This window comes from Falco naumanni, chromosome Z (assembly GCF_017639655.2).
Source record: "Falco naumanni isolate bFalNau1 chromosome Z, bFalNau1.pat, whole genome shotgun sequence".
In the NCBI taxonomy this organism is placed as follows: Eukaryota; Metazoa; Chordata; class Aves; order Falconiformes; family Falconidae; genus Falco; species Falco naumanni.
The window spans coordinates 50,788,768-50,809,302 of record NC_054080.1 but is presented as its reverse complement, the minus strand read 5'-3'; the positions used below and the strand labels follow the sequence as shown (position 1 = coordinate 50,809,302).

General features: G+C 38.2%; 1 protein-coding gene across 1 annotated transcript in view; it reads right to left on the bottom strand.

Moving 5' to 3' along the window:
- BNC2 (basonuclin 2) overlaps positions 1-20,535 on the bottom strand; it is a 232,645-nt gene that overhangs the window by 127,754 nt on the left and 84,356 nt on the right. The window lies entirely within an intron of this gene.

Here is a 20,535-nt window from a genome sequence, read left to right as displayed (position 1 = left end):
CCCTCATTACTTATTTTTTGACATTTCCCAATTTATAGTGCTCATTTCAGTCTGGGACTCAATTTTGGAAAGCGTACAGGACCTTCTGTACCTACACAGGTTCTGTGGTTCTTGCTGTTAAATAACTTTATTTTTCCTTATTACTCCTTATTTTTATAATGTTATGTGCAACATGGACATGGGCAGAAAATAAAGAAAATTACTCAAAGCCCAGGTAGCTGCAGTTGAAGGAGATAGTCCTCAGTGTGACCTGCGAGTGAGGCTAGAATAGATTTGGTTGCCTATACACCTCCATGCTGAATACATGTGTTAGTTTTATAAAAAAAATAACGTTAATGGAAAACCTAAAAGTAAAGGATCCAGTAGCTTGCAATGTATGCCTCAAAACCTGACTTTATAGAATAAGCTCTGCTTCAAGGGAGAATAGATAACCCTAAACTGGGAGAAGTACTTCAAAACCTGTGGAGTCCAGCTGAGTATTGTGCTTGCTGGGATGACAGCTGATGTTCCCCCTGTCACTTCCTCATATCTGTCCAAGACTTTAGGCACAAGCAATTACAGATGCTGCACCAGAATGACCCTGACCTCAGTGACAGCATCAGTGAGGGAGGAAGGCAAAGAGGGGGCACTGTTGGAGGGAGAACAGAAAGTTTCTTTCTTTGCTGTTTGTTAAAATGATGGCTGTCTGAAAATTCTCTATCTGTTTAAAATATAAGAAACAGTATGCAAGGAGAAAACAAATTTTAAGCACAACACCTGGGAGAAGGACAACGAAGTGTAGGAAGCTGACCCCACAGTAGTGTTGTTTTTTATATATGTTACCAGTCCCACAAACTGAATTTCCTCCTGTGCTACACCTGGGTATTTATTGCTGTTAGGTAAGAAATGTTCAGTATGGCTACCATTTCTAGAGGTTTACACAATGTGCATTCATTTATGCATGTCCTGAGATTAAGGCTTCCATGTAATCAAACTGTTAGCTGTTTATACATTGTGGTGGACTGTTGCCAGCCCATTACCACAGTTTCTGTCACAGTAACTTGCCCCTGAGCAATACAATTAAAGCTGGTAGTCAGGGAAGGCTGTATTTCTTGCTTCTGACCTTATTATTTTAGTCCTATTGTCTTGCATAGTTCCTGCTTCTGACCTTATGAAGTTTGTACTATTGTCTTGCATAGTTCACGGTAATTGTAGCTGAATTGGGCCAAATTACTACCAAATTGTTTTTGAAAGATCAGTATGTCCCTCTTCTGGGTTTGCATTGTGGGTGCGGGGTAGACAACAGGCAATTCATTAGGAAAGCATGTTCATACAGACAAACAGGAACTCTCATGTTTAAATACAGAATCAGTTTTTCTCCTATCACTTCTCTTATAATAACTTATCTTCATCTACAAGAAGAGTTCAGATGCTAGACTGCACCCAAGGGAAAACCAACAGCCTAATAACACAATTTTATTTTGTTTAGAATTTCCACTTCTTTTGGTTTTAATTGGTGACAGGAGCAGTCACCAGTCTGACTTTGATACTATCCACTTCCCTCACACTACCAGGTGAATTTATACCTTGAAATGCATGCTAAAATATTACTTCTGGACCCTGAAGTCTTGGTCATCCACAGATCTAAGACAGACTAGGCAATGGTAGTCACGGCTTTGCTGCAACAACCTGTTCCTGTATCTCAGAGCTGGAATAAGGGAAGTCATACTCCCAGCATACTCAAACTTTCAGAATTCTGCAGAAAGTGCAGGAAAAGCGCACCAACTAATGAGGAACTATTACAATTTCTTTTTTTTTTTTTAAGAAAATAAGCTATTTGATGAAATAAAACTCATCCATTCAGACACGTATTCAACAGCTATACAGATGTCCCAGGAATGATCAGACCACCATATCCAGAAGAATGTATTATGTAATAAGCTGCACGCATTTAATGTGAACCCACTTACCTTCTAGGTTATCTTGATACCAAGCATAAACACAGTGCTCATTTGTACCTTGTATTTATCAGATCCTGAACATCCATTTTGATTGCCACTGTTGAGCACCTTTAAAAACCAAGCAACACAAATCCTCATAGACAAAGAAGTCACATGAATGCATTTAATGCATTCCCAGCTTCTTTTATGAGGTCTCTCCCAATATCTAGAGGAAGACAATATCCAGTGCATGTTTAAATTTCTTTCATTTTGCCTTCTGCCAAACTGGCGTTAGATCACAGTAAGTCTAGCACCAGCTACAGTAATCCCACTGCTACTCAGCATACACAGTGCTAAGCATGGGCTCTGCAAACAGGAATGCTCTTGCTCCCTACGCAAAGACCAGCCTGCAGTCTCTAATCCAGTGTGTGTACTTAGTGCATGTGCTGTGCTTGTGCAAAGCCCTGTATTGATTCCTGTTGTAGCACTCAGCAGTTTATTACAGGACAAAACTTACTTTGGTCGCCATTTAATATGTAAATGCTTCACAGCAAATACATATACTGTGCATATTTGTGGAAAAAGGAGACCAGGCTGGTAGAAAGTGAAATGGCTCTGTGTGCGCAAAACACTGGCCCAGAGCCTCTTCCCATTGCCATCAATAGGAGTGTTGTCCTGTTTCACTGAAAGCAGAATGAGCCTGTCACAGTTTTTTTTTTTTTTAACAGCTTTATGAAAAAGTGCCTAACACAGTAACCTGGAAGCCTGTCAGTAACAATCTCCCTTCCCCCAGCTTATAAAATTGAGGATTATTATATCAGGATGTAGTTTGCAAACTGTATCTGCTTTCTAGCGCACTTCAAATGTATCAGCCCCAGAGAGTGAAGTGCAAAGCTATCAGCCTATTACCCAACAGATGGGATCAAATTCCGCTCTCAGTTTACATTCTGATGCTCGAATGCAGTGGGACTGCACAGGGATACTTAAACCTGTGGTTACCATAGCAGGTATCAATAGTACTCCTTATTCACAGACATTGCTTAAGCTGTTCCTCCATGTCCTTCCTCCCTAGTCAAATTCAGCAGCAGCTCTGATGAGAGCTCCTGGATAGGTTCTTACTGCCACTGTCACCACTGCAAGGCCATTCCCTGAAGCCTCTGCTTTCATCCACCTCCACACACACACGTCATCAGCAGCTGTATAGTAAACGCCAGTCTGTGTGCAGGAAGAGTTAAATCAGCACACTCAGACCTTAATTGCAACGTTTTTCTCCTACGGGACAAAAGCACAGGCCAGATGGAATGGGTTCCTCTGTCTAGACCTCAGGGTCTACGTGATGGACGACACTTGCATAAAACAAGCATGCACACACAGAGAGGACTAAATTCAGCTCCAAGAAACTCATGTGTCACCTCATTACAGCCAGCGGATTTCCATGATGAAAAGTTCAAGTCACAATGAGACAAATGGGAGATTTTTCTCTCATTTTTGTGAGAGTTCCACCAGGTCATAATTAAAAACAACATTTAGCCTAGCACGAATTAGTGATTGGTAAAACCAAGATGCAACCACAAGCACAGACTCTTTCTCCACTCCGCTTACCACCTAATCCTCTCTGGTGTGAAAACTGGTCTGGAAATTGCATAAAAGCTGCCCTTCTGGTGAGATTTCCAGAGTTTTTGGGTAACAACTCTGCCAGACACACCACAAAACCAGACTCTGTTACAATATGTTGATAAGTCTGTTTCCACTCCTAGGAAAAGCCAGATGGTGCAGAGGTGTGTGATAGTAATTTCTAAACCCAAAAAATTTTCAAACCCCAGAATAGTTGTGGTTAGTTTGAGTTTAAGGATCAAATTCAGGTCAGTTCCACTTTATCCAGACTAACTCACTTCTCCTTATTATTATTTGATTGCCGACAATGTGCTTGCTGCTGTGAAATCCTCACAAAGAAGAGGAGTTTAACTTTGGTGGTTTAAATGCAGACACAGAAGAACAAGATGTACTAAGCAGCTAAGAAGGTAGTCAAACTCATAGAATTATTTTGTCTTACCGTTCTAAAAAAAGTAGTAAAAATCTTCATTAGGAAACAAATACATTCAAGCTCTCACAAAATAGAAAACAGACATTCTTTATCAATTCATCTAAATTTAATTGAAGGCTTTGAACTACACACTGTTTTTTGGTATTTCAAAAAGCAGTATTTACATGAAGAAAGTATCATGCCAAAAACCAGGAAGTGATGCTCCATTAATATTCATTACATGCCAGCACTCAAAAAAAAGGAAAGAAAATGTAAGCTGCCAAGTTTATTTTGGCAAAACTGGATGACATGATTTGTATTCAAAGTAAAATTTAGAAAAATGTCTTTAAATAAATGTAAATCCCTTTCAAATTGAAGAAAAAAAAAACCCCACACATAAAACAGAAGGAAAAAGCACTTACAAGTTTTAGCCTTTTTTCAATGGTAGATTATACATAAGCAGTGATTAGGGAAGCCCATTGTCACAGAGGACCTACCAACCCAGATGCACTTTTTCCTGTCTTTGTAACAAAGAACTTGATTTGTTCAGTTACAAAGAAGTTATAAACCAATTATATTAAATATCTTTTTTCCCCTCCCACCTATTTTTTTAAATATATATATCAGCACCATTTATGACTGTGAGAATGCCAAGTCCAGAGAAAAATCCCAGTTTTCCTAAGCAAAGACTGAACTACCCAAGAAGACGGTAGTGGCAGTCAGCATGGTGTTAGCATACTTCTCAGATAAAAACCCACTGATTCATTGCCTGGCTGGGTCAGCGGCAGGAAGGGGGCCAGTGATGTCCGTATTGCACAGTGGAAAGAATGCCATGCAGAAATTCCTAAAACTCTTCTCCACAGCTTTGCAAAACAAATGAACCCAAGCAGTGCTCCATGCGCATTTGGCCACACTGCTTCTAGCACTTGAGCAATTCTGCATAAAATCAGGCCAGGTATCTCCCAGCAGCACAGGACCGAGGGTTTGTCTTGTACTGTGAGATGCCCCAGTGACACATGGTAAAAAAATTCAGTCCAGCACAGAAGAAAAGGTTCTGTCCTCAAAACAGCCTCTGTTTCTTCCTGTTTAAAATTTCACCTACTGATTGCAGTGGCTAAAAAAACAAAGGCATTTCTGAAGCCAAACCTGAAGACGAGGAACAGGTCCTCACACGACTGTTTGAAGATGTTGTTTCTAGTCCCATTCCACTGACTTCCTGAGTGACTTAATGTATCTTCTCAATTCCTCTGCCTTTCAACCACAATTAACAGCTCAGGAAGAGAGCCTGAGAATTAGCTCTACAAAGCAGGAACTCTTAGATCAGGAGGAGGCAGGAGAGCAGCCATGTACATGTGGGAGACAAGTCCAAAAAGCTGCATGTAGACTATTGCTGCCTGAGCTCTTCTTCCACTCTTTTCCCATTTTCCCTGCCCCAAACATGTTCTCCTCTTTTCTAATATGTTCACAAAGCCTGAGATTTACCTTGTGCTAGCAGCCAGGGGAATGTGAAGTGGCAGGGACCATGGGCTACACTGCAGGCAAAGGCATCCTCTGGTTACACGAAGGGTGTCTCCTCTTCCTCAAATGCTTCTTGTCCCCAGACAGCAAACCACATACCTTCTGGTAGCCTGCCCAGAGCCATTCTCACCCTTCCCAGGGGAGCAGGGCAGGCTGGTCACAGCCAGGTAGCCCTAGCAGGGTGTGAGGTGAGGACATCTTTGAGAAGGGAGCAGAACAAGATGAGGAGGCAAAGAGTGTGAACGGTTTCCAGAAGGCAGGCTTTTTGGAGGGAAGGAGGAGCTCATTAGACAGGGAGGGACAGGAGAGGCCTTACTTGAAAGCTGTTTGCTTCTGTTTAGGAGAAACGGCTGTGCTGGGATTTGGGCTATCTAAAAAAAAATAAAAATCAGGTTTGGTGGCAGGCATTAGTAACAACTGCTGGACTTGGAAAGACAGGCAGCTGAGGACTAGGGCTGAGGAACTGGAGAAACATTGCTGTGTTGGAGGGTATGAATGACAGAGGTGGGGTAAAAAAGCAAGTTCAGACCTATTTTTGATTAAATAGCAGAAAGAAAGTCTCATCTGTATAACCACTGCTTTGAAACTTTTGGAGGCCCTTATTGGCAGGTATCCATATATTTATATGAATCTCTTGCTTTTCAAAATTATAATTCAAACTTGTTGGTATAAGAGTTTAAAATACACCTTTCAGTTGTAAGCATATATGGTAATATTTTTCACTTTATTTTAAAATGTCTTCCCTTTTATGAAACAATGGCCCATTCAATATGGACTACAAAGATGAAAAGCAGATGCTTCCTAGGAGACTGGCAAAAATGGTAACTCAGAAGGCATCTCACTCACCTAACTACCAAGTAGGGCAGTATCTAATAGTTATTAGATAGTAATACTATTCAATGCTACTAAAAGAAACATATAACTCTAGTAGCTCTGTAAATTCTCCATTACTGTCAGCATCCAAATTCAATACTGTGGAAGGGAATACCAGCAGATGAGAACAGAACTTCTACATAATTCTCTCCAAATAAAATTGCCACTTCTGTGATTTTCCTAATGCTTTCTGGGGGTTTTGGTCAGGCAGTTTTTGAAGTCACATAAGACTCTGGGTCTTATGCCAGGTTGTTCCTTTTTCCTAAATCTTAAATACTTGACATGCTTTGGGAAATCACTTCTTATGAGAAAGTGATGACTTTTCAAGTGTTCAGTCAGTACAAGAAGTTGCAAAGCTATCCCAGTCCCTTGTAAAACTTCAAGGGAGTAAAAAAATGTGAGAGAAGCAAAACACCTGACAGGTAGTAGCAAAGGAAAGAAAGAATGAAGGAAAGCACAGGGTCAAATGTAGAGAAAGAAGACAGGGAAGGGAGGGGACAAAGGCAGAAGAGGAGGGCAGAGGGAGAAAGCAAGAGAAAGAAACAAAATAACTAGGGACAAAGATGTAAACAATAAAACCTGAAAAATGTTAGAGGAAAAGGATACTACTGGCCTTTTAAATTTAGAAGAATTTAGAATTTGGTATGTGAAGGATTAAGTATTACATTTTTGAGACTACTGGGCATAATAGCAAACTGATGGGTTTGCTGCAGCCCTGCAAAGCTCACATGTGAAAACATGTCACTGCATACCATGTACATCCATCTTGTTGAAATGCAGGTAGACATTCATTACCAAAAGAGAAAGTACAAAATTCAGTGTAATGATTTCTAGAGTAAATACCCTCAACACATACATCCCTTTCAAACGACTTTTACCAGTGTCCTCAACTTACATGTGTTACCTGGATGGTCAGTGGTTATAGTAAACCATCTGGAGCTCTACTTAATTCAGACTAATTTGTAAAGCACCTGCAATGTTCTTGAGGTTCACCTGTGCAGGTCTGAACCAGAAGAGTTTACTTACTCAGAATTTAGCCTTATAACTGATGGACAACTTTCAAAAAAGATACTTAACATGTAAGAGAAAAATATACCTATAATTTAAGAAAAAAAAAATTATATAGGCCAGAAGTATGTTGCTTTCATTCTTCATCTTAACTTCATCAAACAGTACTACCTTTAACTACTGAAAGTCTCCTCATTTTTGCAGGAACACAAAATATAGATGTGAAAAAATAAAGCAATATGAGAGCAACTCTCTGAGGCATCACTTTTCACAGAATTGTAACTTCTCAACAAGCAAAGAACAAGCATAAGCACTACACCTTAAAACTCCACATGCATTAAACCTGTCAGCATGGGGAGCAGATGAGGCAAATATACGCCATAACCCACCAGATTAAGTCAGAAGACCCCTTAGCAATAATGTCCAGATGGAAGAAGTCAGACATCATACACTCACTTCCATTTGTGCCCAGAGTAAGATGAAAAGTGGAAAGTATTTGTCCTATTAGATTAACTAACTTGACAGACTAATCAATATGATTTAAAGAAAAAAAATGTTGCCAGCCTACCTGATTATGTTTACAAAAGAAACATAGTTCAATTCCAGAGTCTATGTGTCTATCTTTTTACCTTTCCACAACTTATGAATCCATTCATCTACTTCCACCATCTTTCACTGAAAGGCAGATTTCACAAAGACAGTTAATTCTTACAATACAGTTGCAAAAAGCATGACTCAGAAGCTGCATGCAGTCCTAAAACCCTTTTGTTTTGGCCTGCCAGGTACTTACAGCCAGGGCATTCCATTACACTTACTTAATAGTGAAGAGGTAGCAGCCAGCTGGTCAATCAGCAGCTCCTGCCTAGTCACACCACACCTCTTATTAAGCCAAGCAAAGGTAGCTCTGGATTTCAAGAGTGCTACAGAAGAAGGGCTAGAAGGGAAGCTTGAGGGAAGATTAAAGAGTTCTGTAGTAATTTTCAATACTAGGAATAAAGCTACAGGAGATTTGGTTTTACTAATACTGCTGTTTACTCAACTGTCTGCCTGATACAGGTATTTCAAATTTGTATTTTCAATCCTATGAGAACTCTGGAAAACAGAAAATCTCTCTATTCATGCCAAGCCTGGAACTAAAAATTACTGGATGTCTAAAGAACTAAGACTCCCCCAAACTTCATCTAAGAATGGTAAAATAAATTACCTAAGTACATGACATTATACAGGTTTTTTGCCAGACATCAACAAGAACTGAGAGTATTCAGGTGTATTTCTCAGTATTGTGCAAAAAAAAGCTAAATATAACTAAAGGATCAGACATACTAAAAATAGGTTCAAAATGGCACACTAGAAACAGAAAGATTTCCAGACATTTATGGAAGACATTTGTATAGGTTTTAAATATTATTTTCCAAAAGGTTTGTTTAAGAAATATTTCACCAGGAGGCTCCTTGGTAGCAACATCTGATTAACTTCTTTTGTTGGCATTGCAGCCAGTACTCACTGACACTACTGAGCCAATCAGTATCACATACAGTTTAGGTTTTCACAGATCTGTACCCAGATCCTGAGCTGTTAGGCAAATAGATGTTTAAAGATTGCAACTGACCAGGACATGAATCAAGTCAAATTTTCATACAGTCAGTTTTTGTAAACTGATTAACTAAATACAATCACCATGGTTCAGTTCATTAAGTACTGCACTTGTTCTCATTTTTCCTAGTTCTCAGGTGCTTTTAACAACTACAAAACATAAATAGAATGCCCTTTTATATTTCATGACAATCCCACACATTTTCTGCAGCAATTTTATCAATCTAATAAAACCCTATGGATGTGTTACACCACAGAGAATAAAAAAGGATGTTAAATGTAATGAAATAATGACATTTGCCATAGTCTTCACAATTTAAACTGTGTCCAAAAATTTGAGAAGATCAGTAAAAAGAATTTTTACATCATGTTTATAGCTAAATATTTTCACAAAACCCTTTACATGTTTGCCTCATTCTTTAGTAAAGTTAACCTCACAACCCACGCAGCTCCAGCCTGCACACACTTTACAAACTCAATGACACACAATATGTGCTAGCCTTTCACTTACAGTTGTACATACTGTTGTTCATAGTAGCAAGGAGTTTAATATTTACACATGATTGACTAGATAGTGACTGAGCATATAACTTAAAAGTAATGATCGCCTGTTTAGTATTAAACATTATTCAAATCTGGTATTTGTGGAATATTTAGAGAATACCCCTTTGCAGTTCTGCTGATTCTAAAATTAGTAATAGCAAGGGTTTGAATACAAAGCCCTGGAAAACATAAAGAAAAGCAGTCCATATATTTTTTTAAAAAAATAATATTAAAGAAAATGAACAGGTTTGTAAACATTTCTTATATAAAAACGTGTCCAATTGAAAACACGTGAAAAGGGCAGGAGCCTTAGAACTGGGGAAGTTAGCCCTTACCCTCATTCAAATGGTATCAGTGTCACTCATTGATTTCAATTACTCTTTACAAAAGTACTGTATGGAAAAGCTGCACTTTAATAACCACATTGTTAGGAGGAAAATAAAAAACTAAAGCAAAGACTTTACATTACATACAGGACCTGGTCAAAAACTTTCTTTTCATTGATTTCAGTGGGCTCTGGATCAAGGCCAATATCGACTGCAGGCAGTGTGGTTCAGTGATTAAGACAGCAAATTTAGGTTTCATTCTTAGCCTGGTCATTCACCGCGTTCTGAGTCCTGGGAAAGTTAATCACTTCTTGTTTCTCACTTTTTCCATCCACGTAATGGGAATAATTCTAATTCCCTTTATCAATAAAGGGAACCAATATATTCAGACAAAGGGATATACACAAGAGCTAAATATTCAACTTATCTAATTGTGAGACAACCCTCCTTATTTTTAATTTGAAATAAAATTTCCTGCAGCAGTAGGAATCTCAGCTGGTGTTTGACAATCCAGCTTATGTGGTAATCTTCTATGGTAAATCTCAGCTCTAAGGTATGTGCGTGCATGCATGCATGTGTACATGACAGTGAGAGAGACAGAGAGGCAGAAGACACTATTGCTCACTAACTGGCACTTCATGAGATACTTGATTTGTTGTAATAAAGCAAAGAAAAAGTAGCTGTCAGTTAAACTGCCACTTCTGTCACACTTTTTAATAATACTGCTCCTGTAATTACACTGTGGTTCTTTATACTTACTCAGTAAAAGCTTGCTTAGTTTTAGCATGGAAAACAATTTATGGAATTATAGAAACAGACTGAACACAGCAGTTCATTTGTTGAGGCAATTATCCAGAGTCTTGTCTAAAAAGAGAGAGAGTAAAGACTGTGATGTGCAAAAAATGTTTCTAATTCTATGCCATAATACATACAATATGTCTGTGGTTGTGTTGGATTATGTTAATAAACTGCAGTCGAAATGTATTTGTCACAACACAAAGGAAGGGTGCTATCAATTGTCTTGCCAGATATTTTAAATTAGTCACCAAAACGTCTAGCCAGGGTTTCCTCTATGACCCTTAGATGAAGGGAAAGGCATATTGGACAGTTTTTCCTGTGGGACTAGACAGAACCTTCTAATGCTCAAGTATTTTGAATAATCTGGAAAATAACTGTAAAGTGAACTGTGACACAGTTGCCTTTTTTAACAGACATGTACAATTCAACCCTGAACACAAATCCAGTGTTGTTTTTGGCCAGTTATCACCCAGAAATTAGTTTCCCTAATATTTCTTAGCAAAAATTATAGGGGCTTTATTCTTTCTTTTGGGAACAGTAAAGGGTATAACAAGTGAGATACTGCTCAGCTAAAAGAGTAAACAAATAATGACAAAAATCTAAGCACCCAGTCCAGACAAATTCAACTTTAAAAAAGGAGTGAAAAAAAGAGATAAAGTATTCAAAACAAAACACAGGCTTGTTTGACATCCTATGCAGATTGGGAAAGAAATCTACTGTTTCTAAGAATGCAGTCATTTGTATAACAAGCTGGAACGAGAGCATCCCAAAGCAAGCTAGCACTCCAGAAACACATTTACTACTAAGATTTTTACTGAAATTCATTACTTTTCATAATTTTAATCTGTCCTTTCTTGTAAAACATTTATCACTTGTCCTACAATATAATAATTTCTAACATGTAAATAGTTTTCCCACAATTTCCAAAAGGAGACAAATGCAAACTTTATATTATTTAAACTGAAAATGCCACAACCAATTTCTTTTCTTCAGCTGGATACTTCACACTTCAGCAGGAGATACTGTGGACTCTTTGCTACAAACTTTCTTTTGTTGGACAAAAATTGTGACAAGACCTAGCACACAAGAGACAAAGCAAAAATGACACCCAAACACAGATCATGAATTTTGAGCATGCTACAAAAGTTTCACATACTGAAATATGAAGTTTCTTCTTTCCCTACCTCCCCCCAACATCTGGAGATAGTTTGGCGGAGCAATTTCCAGAAACCAAACAGTATCTTTGCTTGACTAGCTCTTTTCATTTGCAAATAAACAATTAATGAAATGGGCAACTAATTTCCAAAGTGTTCATATTCATTAGACTGTTTCCTGAAATTAAGTAGGCGTTCCATGATGCAGTGCCCACATAAATGGCACTGCTATTCTTTTTCCAAATATAAAAGTATTTTTGCGATTATCTATTGGTGTTTAATTTATTCTAGCAACAAGAGGTGAAACAAAAATGTTCCCCACCTTCAATGCATAAATACATTTGCATAATAAAATAAGGGAGGGACAACTAAAGAACTATTACACCTGAATCACTGAAAGTCACTGCATGGACCACGCTTCATCATGGTGAGAAATCTAGCTGTATTATTTTGTGATTGCATCTCTGAATTACAGATGAAATTCTTCAAAGTTATGACAGACTGGAACGTATTTGCCTTTGAGCTGCAAAACAGGGTGGAAAAAACACTACTGTGCAGAGGCCTAAGTTAAAACAATTACAGAGTATATGATTAATTTCAGTAATAGTTGGGACACTTGAGTGTCTGCTAGATATCAGCAACTTCACTACACTTAAAAATCCTGGTTATCATTTCTGACCAAAATCTCATACTAGAGACTGCTCTTTCCACTCAGCCCATTTTTTACATGATGCCCACCGCCAGGAAAAGAAAGCTCCTTGAAAAAAAATTTTCAGCTGGTACTCTAGTCTCCAAAAGTTTTCCTCTAGATCTCCTGATGGTATAGTTCTGCCTAAGCTGTACATGTACTCACATAACACACTTTTCCATTCTGTAAAGGGAAATACTGTGTTACAGAGCTCTGTCTTACAATGAATGGGAAAAAGTCCATGATACTTACAGTACTGCCACCACCCCATGTTTTGACACCATCACTTTCTCAGCATTTACTGTCCCAGTAAAGAACTGAGGAAGGAGAAACGTACCCCAGTTCCGGCCAGGACAAGGGCAGCAATCACTGATCAATGAGTTTAATTGCCCTCTGCCTCTCAGCTCTAGCGGCAGTGGCTCTGGGAAAAGCTGTTGGGGAGAGGCAGCAGGTAGGAGGAAGAGAATCTTAACCTCCATGCTCATCGCTTAGGGACCATCAGCCACTCAGAGCTGTTTACAGGACACCTGAAGAGCAGCATGAGTCAATTGGGAATAACTACTGAAAAATATTTATATAGCACAGTAAATTTATTTAATGTTTTGCAAACTGAAGCCCTGATACTACAAACATTCACGTCCTGGTACAACACTGCGCTGAGTAACTTCTGTCACTAATAATTTTTCATTACCTCACACAAAAGTGTAAGATCAAGGTCACCCTTACACAAGTTACCGAAGTACCTAGCCTAGGGTATGCTCTGTTTCTCCCTCAGATAAAACACGGGTTTAAGCTCACATTATTATATAAATACACAATTCTATACCCCTTAAATAAGTGCTGCTTCGAAAAATGCATGGATGATTTGAGCAACATAATATGCTTAAGCTGAAAGGGGATCTCCGTCCCTCAGGCTCTCACACTACCAAGAGCCGAGGTATGCATACTGAGGGTGGGGGAGGGAAGGAAGTTATCTGGATCCATCAACAGTGTCTCTTAGTCAAGTGAATGAACAATGCTAAGAGACAGCAGAATGCAACTCTACACATGAAAGGAACCAGCGAAGTACTTCAGGCCACTCTCTTTCTGAATAAGAACATTCACACATTGCTTTATCATGGTTTAACTAAACCACTTAGCAAAATGGATTCAGATGATCTTTCGGGTTTGCCCGTGCACTGACAAGCTCTAGATCTTAATATTACCTCTGACCAAGCAACCAGAGAGAAACCTGAAAGCTGTCTGTCAATTTATTTTACTGTAGGCTTCAGAAACTATAATGCCTGACACAGTACACCATTATTACGCTGGGCAAGCCACTTTCCTTCTTCTTTGCCTCGATTTCCCACCTGGAAATGAGAATAATAAAACTGACCTCATTCTTGCAGTGCCTCAAAACTGACAGATGTAAAGCACAGTGTACAAGCTGGGCATTTTGTTTGCTCTCAGGATTCAAAACCAATCCATGCAGTAGCTAAAATATACTGATGCAGTATAAGCAGAGAACACAGGTGTGCAAGATTTAAGTAGCAATGATGACAGGAATGCCCAGTCTTTTCTCGAGGTCACCTTTAATTTGTGGCCCTTTCAGGCAGAACATGGACAACATTTCTTCATTCACTCAGGACAAAAATTTCAAAAGACAGAAATTAAAAGGTCACAAATCAAAAATGTCAGGGAACAGTTTGCAGGCCAACACTAAAGAGTACACACACAGCATCCAAGTGAAAGATGCAGGCTGTGACGGCATTTAGGGGGGAAGTGCACTGATATGCATTTTATATATGCACTTTTAGATTTTAACACAGAAGGGCAAAGTAGTTCTATTTTTCATATGTGAAAATAATTTTTCCATGTCCTCTGTTCGTCTGTTCTGCATTGCAATCGTATTTCAGTTGACCCTCAAACACCACAATACAAGTGTAACCACATTATTTTCTGTTATAGAACAAGTCTTTCACTAATAAAACTCAGCTCTGTAGCTGAAGTGGGTTGCTGAAGGAAACGTAAACAGTTAGTCAGACTGGGAGAATTTGTTCGAAAATACTGAGTAAAAAAATCCAATACTCCATACAAGAAACAAAGAGAACAAAATCTCATAAATGATTGTAAAAGTCTATTGTTATGGAAGACTGTGTTTGGTTTTAAATACAATTCCTAAGAAATGCAAAACAAATCAAAATAGTTTAAAAAAGTTTTAAAGATACATCATTATCTCAGGTCAAATCACAAAATTATTTATTTCCAGGTCTGCATTTTCTGAAGATTTTCTTAAATTACATCTTCAGTTCTAAATTTAACGTGACTAAATCTTCACAGTCACACACATACACATAAACATTCATTTGTGCATAAGATATGAAAAATTTCCATGGAGACATAAGAAATTTAGGTGCATGTAAAAAGAAATTAAAAAGCTTTTTTAGAATTTGCAATTTAAAACAAAAATTGAATTTTCAAATTTATAATGTAGCAGCAATTTTTCAAACTGTTATTACAGAAACAACTTCACATTAACAGGCTTATTCAGATTAACAGTATTCTGATAATGTATTCACATTTTCAGTACGAAATGCCATCTCTCTTCTGACAATGTGCCTTCTAACGCAAAGTATTCTAGAGAGGTGGATATGAGCCTGTATATGTAATACCCTGACAGCTAAGAAAAAGGAAATTTTCACCACTACACAGGTTATCATTGAAGTTTTTTACAAAAGATACAGCCATGTAAAACAGAATATATGTCCATTTTTCATGTAAGACTAAGAGGGAGCACAAATCATTCTTCTTAGCAACTTTTATCATTATTTGTATTGAGTCTGATCTGAGTAGTCTAATTATGAAGAGCGTTAGTATCTGCTTTAGCCTTTCAGGGAATAATGTGAAGTATGCTGTCATCAAGAGTGGTAGAAGGGACAAAGAAATATTCCAAAGGTAAAGGTAAACTTCAGCGACAGGATGGATAAAGGCCTAGGTGATTACTTTAGGCTATCACAACCAATGATAAAATTTAAAAGAAAATAAACAAAGTGTGCTAAATCCCTGAGGTTTTCCATGTTTGTAGCCAATGAAGGAACAAGCATTTTTGTGCAAACATCAGTCACACATTTACAGGAAGAAAAGGTTACAAGTAGAAAAATTGTTCAGATACAGTACACATCAAGGAAACAACAGCAGTATTCTGTTTCTGTACAAACTCCAGTGCTTTTGTCCGGGGCCTAAAACTAATGACATCCTTAGAATTGCTGTGTAGAACTAGCAAACTCTTTACTTCATGACATCATTATTTTAGTTCTAAAAACTTTTCTCCCTAATGTTTACAGCACCACGGCAGTTACTTCAGCTGAGGTGACACAATGAATTTAAAATGGTCTAATACTTCTGACTTACTAACAGATTAGCACGTGATTAGCTAGAGTAAAAGGATTATTATTACTGCTGTTATAAGATATTAACACGTTTGGTAATGCATTTTAGGGATGCTATATATACTTTCCACATGGAGAAAGCAGAACGAAGAGCAAGTTTTCGTAGTTTTAGTTACCCACAGACGATCTTGCAGTGAAGTAACAGAATCCTCTTTAATTAACTTTTTTAATCTTGAATCTTCACCTTTATTTCCCTAAGGTCCATACAAGCCGATTACAAGCTGCAATACAGGCTACAGAAACAGTCAAATTGCAGCATCCAGTCTCCCTTAAAACAGCACGTTAAGAAACAACCTCAATTCATGCACGCACACATGCACACACAAACCCACACAGAGGCTTTATGATGAAAACCAAGGTTCATGTCTGAAGTAAAGTGCAGCTTTAATACAGTTAGCAAGAAAGACTTGTATTCGTTGAAGGTTGTGTCACCAGCTCTGTGAAGAAGAGTTGTATTTGCAGGAGCATAAGGAGGGAAGGAGAAAAAGAAAGAAAACACCAAAGGAGAGAGAAGGATTCAGGGGACAACTGCAGCGTGAAGTGATCCAGCAGCTTTTTGATAGTTTAAACTTCACTTTGGGAATGCAACCCAGCTACAAACTTAACCCCTTGACACTGGCAAGACTGTCAGCCTCAATGCTAAACACCCATGCACTGAAATCCAGACTCCAACTGCCAACAGGTTAATGGGTGGGAACCTTTTCCCTCTCCTGCCAAAGGTGGTATGGTCTTCTGGCCGTATTTCTGTTTCATGTACAGACGGTCTTCTGGATATATTAATCTGTCACTGTACTTCTTTGTTCTCATTTTAAATTCAAGATGAGTTTTATTATGCTTAAGTCTGTACAGGCTAAAAACCATATACACGGTATGGAAAGAATATAAAAAACCATGAAGTGAATTAAAGGCTAGGATTTTCTCAACATTTCAGAGTCATATTGTGTTTGTAGTCAATTACATAAAGGTCATAATTGATGATCAATAGTGAGTTTTAAGAAATCATAAATAAGCCAGAAAATCTGCTCTGTTATGAATGTGCTAACACAAGAATGTACTTGGAAAAGGACTGCATTCCTTAGTTTTAAAATTGTCGTTGTTTCAAGTTTTGTGTAAAGCAACATGAAAGGGAAAAAGAAAGATAGTTATGGATGTCAATTTTTAAGTAATTTCTAAATTTTGGGACACATCACAGTAAAGCAATGCTGGTTAGGGTGGTCACAAAGGTAGATATATTGACTCATTTTTTCTGCATATATAAAGTTGCTTTTTTCCTGCATAATCATTTAAGTGCAAATACAGGTAACCAAAACTAGAGTTACAAGGTGAGATAAAAATTACAAGATGGGAAAACTCTGCTTTGCCTCCACAGCATTATCTAGTTCCTCCTGTTGTCATACAGCCAGGGAAAAAAGCACTTCCAGAAAGCTCACCAAAGATCAAACTGTGTCTGGTGACAGCAGTGTCCAAGCTATAAGTAATGTTCAAAGGATTCAACAATGCCTGTGACTGATCATTCTCTTTCCCTTGCCATCACCTGCTGATTTTGTCCAGGTGTTTTATGGCTATCTTGAGGCTCTGGAGAACAGACAGAAAGAAGACTTTGCCAATTCCTTTTGTCTGGGATTGTGAATTCCTTACACAGATGGTGGACAGCCAGAGGCTGGCCAACTCCAGGCACAATCGCCTTCACCCTCAGAGGGAAAGCATGAGAGGAATATTATCTTCTCCTAGATTACTGTCTGTAACATGCCTGTGGTTAGAGAATACGACAAGATGCCTTTTCTTAAGGAAAAATAGGTTACCCCCACCTCAATTTGACACACACACACACACATATGCATTCAGAAACAGTATCAGGAGAGGGGGGGAAGAAAAATAAAATAAATAAATAAACTAAGACTTTGGCTTGTATTAGTAAATTAAGCATTCCTAAGCAATTCAAGAGGTTTGTCTAATAAGATAATCTTGTGTTAACATGATTTTGTAGTATGTTTACAGTCTCTCAAGTATTCCAAATAAATCCTCCTAAATCTTACTCAGTAAGCAAACATAGGCATTTCTGGAAGCAATCTTTAAAGATGGGCACCAGGCATAAGCTTCCTCATCCTATTTCTCTCACCATTTGCTTACAAACAAGCCCTTACCTATGCAAATTACTGCTATATGTACAGTTGCCTAATTTTGCAAGTACTTATTTAGATATGTACTTTTCTCCTGCAGTGATGCAAGTGCAGTTTTGAAACTGGTTATTTAAAGTAAAACTGCTACACTCCCACTTCTGACCTCTGAAAATGTGACTACATACCAGGGAATGGAGAGTATGTAACAAAATATTTGTGCAACACTTAGGCACCTGATAAAGCAAATTTTACAGAAAAATGTGTAACTACTTCCAGTTCTCAAAATTTGAAGGGCTTGGAAAAATAAGTTTATTTTTTATGCATTTCATTATGAAGCAGCCAGATACAGATCTTGTATGACAAATACATTATGGACAGCCTCTGTCTTCTCATATTCTTAGAAAAAAAAGTTACGTATGCAGTATGTAGTTATTTAGAAAGTTTCAAAAGATGTACTAGAAAATAAGTAGGTATGTAAGACTCAAATTACAGACAGACTTCAGAACCTCAGAGCTATACCTATCCCATATGCTGTTTTGGCTTTGCTTATAGGTGATGTGAATGAACTCTGAACTCATGAGTAAGATGTAAGGCAATGTACTCCTCTTAGATCCTCAAGACACAGACTCGTCTCTCACCCCCACATCCCACTCCAACCCCAGCCTAGGGATCAATGTTAACATATACATAGGGAGAGCAAAGAAACGGAGCCAGTTTCTGCCACGCAGATCTGAGAGCACAATCATGTCCTGCTCTAAACTATTTCTTTTAATGCTAAATAGTGTGACATTTTCATCTTTTTTGGAGAAGTATACTCAGCAGTTATAAAACCTAGCATCATAAAAAAAGAAAGAAAAAAAACCATTACGTCACCCTGGTTATTTCCTGCCAAAGCAGGCTAGTTCCCTACTGTACATTCTCTAGCCTTTCGCAAAATATTTCCAATAATAATCTGCTGATTTTTTAAATGCTCTGATTTACATTAACACTTAAAATAAATCTGGGATTGTAAAAGGAAATTGTAATGCTCCTAGAAGAGATGAACAGGTAACCTCAGAACTACAAGTCTCCTTTATTCTACCACCACAGGTAGCAGCAGTAAAGCTCCTATACACTGTTCGGTCCACCAACATGTCATAACCCTGACCTAAGGAGGTCAACTTCACGGTTGAAAAAGTAGCTTAGCTTCCATGGCTCATTTCATCCTTCAGCCTCCTGTTGTGATTACTGACAATTTAGCCAACATATTTATTTATTTTTATTTCCTTACTGTACCTAAACACAGAGACATAGCCACATAATATACTGGTCATATCCATAAAAAGGCTGTAGTGGATGGCCCTACACAAACATCATCCAGAAGTCTTTGTGTTTGGTTTTACCACAAAGATGCAGAAAACTTCTCCGTGGCTTCCCATGATTGGTACAATCATCCAGACGGAAGGATTCCCATGCCTTTTACAAAAACCTGTTAATTTTAACTTTACACCATTATATCTTCCCCTTGGAATATTAATTTTAACTTTACACCTCTCACCTTTCCTGAGAGATAAAAATGGCCAGAAGCGTAACCAGCCCAGGGTCCGGCAGCCTAATGAAACAGAGTTCCATGGATGAGGCTGTCTCACCGTAAACTGAAATCCTATCAACTCCAGTACCTCTGCCAAGCATTTTATCCACAAAAACCTACACATACAGCTGTGTTGGGGGGTGGGGTGGATTTTTTGGGTTTTTTTTACTTATTTTAGGGGATGTTTTTTGTTCCTTTTCAGTTTTCTGAGGCATGTATCTGTTTACTCCAGCGTGTCTTGAAACATTAAAAGGGCCCATCACTGATGGTGGTGATGGTAATGTCACACCCGAGTAAGTAACATAAAAGAAGTAACTGTGGACTAGGTGAGGGAAAACTGTATCCAAGTGTGGATGATGGAACTCACTTAAACTCGGCAGGATGACTGCCCAACACAAAGAGCTCAACCCAGGAATGAAAGACTGGAGAATGGAAGAAGAGAAAAAATATGCCTACTGCGAATTGGACTAAGAATGCCATGCTGCCCTCAGATGTTAACAGCAGTCTGGTGATGGCCTGGACTGAATTCGAACTGGCGACCTAAAGCAGAAAGACTCTGTATCTAACAATTAATCTCCTGATGCAGGGTACTTCAGTCCTAATCACAAAAGAAAAATTAGAGTCCCAGAGATTTCATTGGAAGAGGGTAGCATGCTAGACACTAAAAAAAATATCTGAAAGCTTACAAAAAGACATTCAGTTTCTTCCACAGAATGGTAATGCTCCTGTGTTAACTTGATCAAGGTTAAAAACTGAGGAAAAAAATCCTAAAATAAAACAGTATTTCTTATAATTCTTGAATACTTTTCCCCAGTCTTGTTGGATAGTGCTTAATGGGTGAAATGTCTTCAGTTCCATTTAATGATCCTGTTTTTCATTAATTAGTGGACTTTCAGGATTAAAATTTTACAAGACACATAGAAAAAGGAGAAAGAAAGAAAATGAAAGATTGTCTCAGCACAAGCAGTGAGATG